Here is a 7,340-nt window from a genome sequence, read left to right on the forward strand (position 1 = left end):
AGACAGGTGTGTGAAGCTGTGAAGGTGGAGACTGGATTGCCTTGTAGACCTCAATATTTTGAACACACCAAAGTCATGGGATATCTGCCAGAAGAGCTGCTAAAAGGTATTGGAACCAACCCAAGAGAGAAGTGTGTTACAGTCAGCAAAGCTGAGAGGAGCTTGAAATCTGAAAAGTGCTTTGATACCAGACATGGAGACTCAGAGATTGAAGTTTACCCAGCCTGTTTGGGGTCCATCTTTGGTCAAATGTTTGCTCATTATCTTACTTTTCCTTCCTTTTGGAATGGTAATGTATATCCTGTGCTGGTATTTTTGAAAGTTTGTGTTCTCCTTTTTGGCTATGGAGACTTTTGAAGTTAGACTGAATTCACATATACATTATGACATGAATACAAACCTAGAAGGCCAGGAAGTGGAATGTAGGTGATTAAAATAGGAATGGTCCCTATACACTCATGTGTATGAGTACTTGGCACATAGGGAGTGCCACTATTAGTAGGTATGGCCTTGCTGCAGAAAGTGCGTCACTGTGGAGGCAAACTTTGAAGTCTCATATGCTCAAGCTATACTCAGTGTGGCACACAGTCTCTTTCTCCAGCCCACAGATAAAGATGTAGCCCCAACACCATATCTTCCTGCACAGCACCATGTTTCCTGCCATGATAATAATGGACTAAACCTCTAAACTGTAATCCTGCACCAATTATGTTTTTCTTTATAAAATAAAATAAAGGGAATATAAAAGGGAAGGTGGGGTAAAACTTGGAAGAGTGATGTGCTTAATATCATCCAAACATTAAAACTCTCAAATAACTAATACAAATGCATCATGATTTTATCAGAAAAAAAAAAATGTATGAGGTTAAAAAGGTTTTCTCACATTACTTAAATTATGAAGTTAGATTTTTAGTTAAATTGTTAAATTACCACTCAATAATTATAAGGCTATCTCACCTGCAACAATTAAGTCGTAAGCTTACCACCAACAGACAATGGGTGTCTTTAGCCTAAGCATCACAGCTATTTAATGATAGAAGAAAGAGTATGAAGTCACAGTTAGATCTCTCACACGGGCAGATTATCAGCAATCCCTATTTACTCTCTGCTACTTCTTACAGGATGGAAATCTGTTATCAGGATCAATTAGATGCAAGGAGACAAGGGACTTAGGTGAGGTTTGTTCATCAGTTCAACATGTAATGGCATTACTACCCTCAGAAAGATAAGGTTTGACAGTGGGAATAAAAAGGGGTGTCTAATGAGTCTGCAACCAATAATAGAATGTTCTGTAACTAGTTACTCATTCTATCTGCATAATCTGCCCCAGTGTCTGATGTTCAATAAATATTGAATGCTAAATGGTATTCCTCATTAAGTACCACATGTGCACTAGAGGAATACCCTAGTAGTCGGCCATGTTTTTAATATAAAGGGAGGACAGTAAAATCTTACCACAATAATATTTCTATCTAGAATCAGGAATAACACCCCTTACACAAATTGTTCAGTAAAATCAATTTGAATAACTTGATATGGAACATAAGTAATTGGAATGGTTAATAGATTGTTTGTTTAAAATATTTAGACAAGATATTTAAAAATGAAGAATTTAAGGCATCCAATATTCCATTGTCCTTCTTCATGGTACTACAGGACAATGAAAGATGGATATACTGAAGTAATAAAGAAAACATAAATAAAACTGAAAAAAAATGATCATCTGAACAGGTCTAAGAATTCAAGTAATATTATTTTAACTGAGTCATAGGAAAAAAATATGAGTCACTTATACCTTCAACAGCTTTTATCCATTTAGGGAAACATTTGTTTTTCCATTAGACCTACTAAGAAAACCACTCATGAAATTCTACTGGTTAGTGACATTTGTTGACCCAGAAAAAATGAGAACATACATGTTTCAGGTTACAATAAATGATGGTAATTTCACGTTCCCTGAATAAATGAAAGGCATGATATGGACTCAGAGCCATCCATACACCTAGTGTTATCATATTGAGACATAAAAGTCCTCAGCATACTGCACAGGATGGAGCAAAATATTGCTCTTGTGTGTATGTGTGTCTGTCTGTGTGTGTGTGTCTTTATGTTTGTGTGTATCTTTCTCTGTCAGTCTGTGTTTGTGTGCATGTGTTCACACATCTGCATATGTGTCTGTGTGCATGTCTGCTTGGGTGTAAATGGTTAGAAATTTTCACAGCTGCATTCTAATTTCACTACACTTTTGCAAATAATTATATTTTATATTTTATGTTTTATTTTTATTTATGTTTTCCTATTTATGGGCCCACTAAGTTTGCGTTTTTTGTTTGTTTGTAGGTTTTCATTTGGTTTGGTTTAGTTTGGTTTGGTTTGGTTTGGTTTGGTTTGGTTTGGTTTGGTTTGGTTTGAGCTTATGGTTTAAAGCCCTGTGAACTTCCAAATCTAGATAGATCACAATTAAATTTATCAACCAAACACACCCCAAATCAGAACACTGGATTACTCAGTTTAATAAAATAGAAAGACCCTTTTATGCACAGAAATTAGGCTTTTCTCCACTGTAGTCACTCATTAGTAAATGCCCAGAATTGGGCTAATGAGCCGATTAAGAGCCAGAACTGCTTTGAATTTACAGAAATATAATTTCCTTCAGCCTTCACAGACTTTATATGATCCCCATAGTATATATAGAATCTTGATGGCAGTAACTACTTCTCCTGAATATCTATAATTCAAATGTATTTCCAGCACATCTTATGAGCTTTGTTCTGCACAGAGATAAGAAGAGCAGTGCAGTTTCTAGTCACCTCAGCATTGGCAGAGTTGTCCATATAATGTAGCTTATAAATGTGTTCAGGCTCATGAGATGGGTCGGTGGATAAAGGTACCTTCAGCCAAGGTTTATTACAAGAGTTTGATCTCTGAGACCCACCTGATAGAAGAGGAAAACTGACTCCCAATCATCCTATCTATTCCACATCAATGTTGCTGTATGGGTTTATCAACACACATATACATAGAAATAAATTGGAATAAATTTTTAAATTAAAATGTAAATATGGGCATGAGAACGCTTCGAGCACATATTTTCATGGCGAGGAATTCTGTCCAACTATCTGCACAAGTCTTTATTGTTAGGCAAAGGAAATGTGGGTTTGACGGAGCAATTAGGTGGCTTCGGCAGAAGAATAGTTAAACCCTGTCTTGGAAAAGAGAAATAATAGGAAGGGTGGGAGAGAGGGAGTACATAAAATAACCAGAAAACACATGTACTAATTTCATTGAGATTTGCCCATTGTGTACCTTTCCAATAATAACCAAATGGTTATTTTTATATATACATATGCCAAACCTTAAGTAAAAGCCTGGTTCATATCGTCTGGTAAAATGCATCTTAGTGGATTGTCAGTGCCCTTTGAGATAAAGTATGATTCTTACCTGAAAAAACATGAATAGTCTATGAATATCCTAAATAGCCTTCTTTAACACCAAAGAAGAATGCACACAGCTTGACTCCTCCCTCCCTCTCCCCTTCCTTCCCTCTCTTGCTCAGCACCCCAGAGCATAAAAGAAAAGCACTTTTCTTCTTTCCTGGCTAAATATTTGTGGATGTTGAGATAGGCATGAAAATAAATGTTCGTGGCTTTCGGAGATTTCTGGTAGCTTTTTATTTCCGTGACCACTCTTTGATTCTGTGGTTCCTTCATTTTTCTCATGTTTAAACATTACTCATTTTACTAAAGAAGATGACTTCCATTTGTTTGGCAGCAACATGTAAACACATTTGGTAACATAGGAATTTACACACCTATAAACACACCTTTTATCTGGTTTCAAAACGAAAATCAAACCTTCACTCTCATGCAAAAATACAATATAAGTAAAGGCAACTATATTCTACCTATCAATTAAGCCGTCATATAATCGAGTGATTAGTAGTTCAGCTTCCTCACAAGTGCATATAGAAAATACATTTCTGGGGAATTCATGTGGAGGTCAGAGTGAAAGCAGGTGTGAGTGGAAGCAACAGAAGGAGTCATGGCTGCCAAAGTGCTTGAGTCCATCGGAAAGTTTGGCCTGGCCTTAGCAGTTGCAGGAGGCGTGGTGAACTCTGCTTTATATAACGTGAATGCTGGACACAAAGCCGTCATCTTTGACCGATTCCGTGGCGTACAGGACATTGTGGTAGGGGAAGGGACTCACTTTCTCATCCCTTGGGTACAGAAACCAATTATCTTTGACTGCCGCTCTCGACCACGGAATGTGCCGGTCATCACTGGGAGCAAAGACTTACAGAATGTCAACATCACACTACGCATCCTTTTCCGGCCGGTGGCCAGCCAGCTTCCTCGAATCTACACCAGCATTGGCGAGGACTATGATGAGCGGGTGCTGCCGTCCATCACCACAGAGATCCTCAAGTCGGTGGTGGCTCGATTCGATGCCGGAGAATTGATTACCCAGAGAGAGCTGGTCTCTAGGCAGGTGAGCGATGACCTCACGGAGCTAGCAGCAACATTTGGGCTCATCCTGGATGATGTGTTCCTGACACATCTGACCTTCGGGAAGGAGTTCACAGAGGCAGTAGAGCCAAACAGGTGGCTCAGCAGGAAGCGGAGAGAGCCAGATTTGTGGTGGAAAAGGCTGAACAGCAGAAGAAGGCAGCCATCATCTCTGCTGAGGGGGACTCCAAGGCAGCTGAGCTGCCCGCCAACTCTCTGGCCACAGCAGGTGAAGGCCTGATTGAGCTGCGGAAGCTGGAGGCTGCTGAGGACATTGCCTACCAGCTCTCCCGCTCTCGGAACATCACCTACCTGCCAGCAGGGCAGTCCTTGCTCCTCCAGCTTCCCCAGTGAGTCAGGCCATGGCCTCCATCATTCTGGATGATGCCTTCCTTCTGCCCCACCCCAGAAATCACTGTGAAATTGAATGATTGGCTTAAAGTGAAGGAAATAAAGGTAAAATCACTTGAGATCTCTAAAAAAAAAAAAAAAAAAAAGAAAGAAAAGAAAATACATTTCTGCTTTCCAGTGTACAAATATTTATTTTTCTTTATTTCCCACAGAACAGTGACTTCACAGAAAAAACTAGGGTTCTTATTAGTGCATTATTGAGGGTAAATGTTTTAAACAGTTGGAACAAAATCATTAATAGTATTTGGCTACATGCTACTCTTTGAGTAAAAGTTAATAGTAGAAATCAGCCAAGAATGATGATTTCTACCTGTATTCAATGCATTCTGGAAGCTGAGGCAGCATTGCTAGGAGACTGGGGCCAACCTGAATCCCCAAAGGAGTCCAAGTTATCCTGAGCAAAGAGACTCTGCTCGGTTCCAAAAAAAAAAAAAAAAAAAAAAAAAAAAAAAAACTTATATGAAACAAGCAATACCACATGACTTTTTCTCTTGCCTAAGCTCATTCCTCTGTGGCCCATAGTACTCAGAGCACAACATTCCTAATTCAGTAAGACATGTACAAGCTTTTGTTGCTGTTGTTACTTTTTTTTTGTTTTAACAGAAGTACTGTACAAGTTCTTCTAGAACATGTCCAATGAAGATTGTGTGTCTTTGCATGAAAGAAAGCCAATACAAAAGAACTGCAGACATTTCCTCCATCCAAAAACTTCTGTTATTTCTCAACCTAATTGTAGACACTTAGTTGCAAATAAGTGGCCTGAAGGTTCAAAACTCCTAGATCTTTCCTCTTAAGATATAATAAATCAACAAAAATAAGTATGACCCATCAGATGGCACTGTTTGTCTTGCCAAATAGTTCTGAAAATCACCTATTTGTAAAAGTAGATCATCATTATGGAACATGATCTGCGATGCAAACAAATGTAATTTACCAAAACTTTAAAAGCAAACTGTTCTCCATGATGATCAACTTGAAATACTTAATGTTTAAAACTTTTTATGTGTTTTCTGTAGACAGAATTTGCCATATACTCCAATCTGGTCATGAATTTCTAATCTTCCACCTCTCATATGTAGTGGCTTAAATTTGAATCATCACCATAGGCTCATAGATCACTCTTGGTCATCAAGGAGTGGTACTATTTGAAAGGATCAGGAGTTCCTGTTGGAGGAACTGTTTCACTGTGTGGACTTTGGTGTTGCAGAAGCCTCGGTCCGGCCCAGTGCCTCTTCTTGGTAACTGAGCATTCAGATACAGAACTCTCGCTTCATTCACCAGCATACCTTTATGATGTTTTTTTTCATGATGGCAATGCACTAAACTTCTGAAACTGTAAACCAGACCCAATTAACTACATTTTTGTGAGTTGCTGTGATTATGGTGACTTTTTACAGCAAGAGAACACTAAGATACATACCAAGTGCAGACATTTTGCTAGCATGTTTTGAGGCCTTGTGTTAATATTATGTCTGACCTCTACCACACTACAAACATTCACACATGATTGTGCTCTCCCAGCGTAAGGAGTCCTGCTCAGCTCCTGGGCTGCTTTCCTTCACTTCTCTATAGTGTCACTTGATTCCTCAAGACAGGCTGCTTCTTACAGAGAAGGCACTTTTAACTCTGTCTCCTTTTAACTCTGTCTCCTCTCACATCTTGCATAGCTCCCAAAGTAGTAACTGGATGCTTTGTTGTTGATTCCTTCTTTTCACTTTCTCATTCCCATCAAAACTCCACACTGAACTCAGGCTTACAGTTCCTAGATGTAGCCCCAACATGCCTCATACATTTAGCATTGTATTTTATCGTCTCCTGCCATCTGAAACTAATTATATCTCTAAGATTATGATTTTTCTTCTCAGTTGTAACTATTTTTCATACACACTTACAGGGTCTCTCTACCCTTTCTCAGTCACTATATATCTCAAACCCAATGCTTTGCTAAAAACCCATCTGTTCACAGGATACACCAAAATCATAGACATGTTATCCCCTCTGAAATCTCAAATTCATAAAACATTAGTCTTTTTGATCAACTCTTTGTTTCCAGGCTATACACACTCACATCATTCTGCAGCCTCCTTCCATGCCAATCCTTTCTCATTTTCATTCCAGTATAGCCACGATTGCTCGCCCAATGGCCCATCAGCATCCCCGGAGCCCTTGCAAACTCTTGCAACATTTATACACCCGTAGACATGCAACTTTCATTTATATTTACTTTACTCTTGTTATTTGACTAAAAGACAAATAAAAATAGTTTCCTTGGAGATTCAAGATAATAAAACCTGAAAACTGATTGAAAGATAAAGAAGCCGGATACCCATATTTCATTTTAAATTCAGAGCTATCAAGGCCTGTTGGGAATTTCTTTACCAGAATATTCCATATTATGTTAATAAGATCCAAGGAAATTTATAA

General features: G+C 38.6%; 1 pseudogene across 1 annotated transcript; it reads left to right on the top strand.

Annotated features, from left to right (window-relative positions):
• Positions 1-4,026: 4,026 nt before the first annotated feature.
• Positions 4,027-4,859, top strand: LOC308432562 (prohibitin 1-like; annotated as a pseudogene). Its single transcript has one exon. The product of its transcript is annotated as a prohibitin 1-like (transcript).
• The last annotated feature ends 2,481 nt before the right edge of the window (positions 4,860-7,340 follow it).

This window comes from Micromys minutus (genome assembly GCF_963924665.1).
Source record: "Micromys minutus genome assembly, chromosome: 18".
Classification (NCBI taxonomy): Eukaryota; Metazoa; Chordata; class Mammalia; order Rodentia; family Muridae; genus Micromys; species Micromys minutus.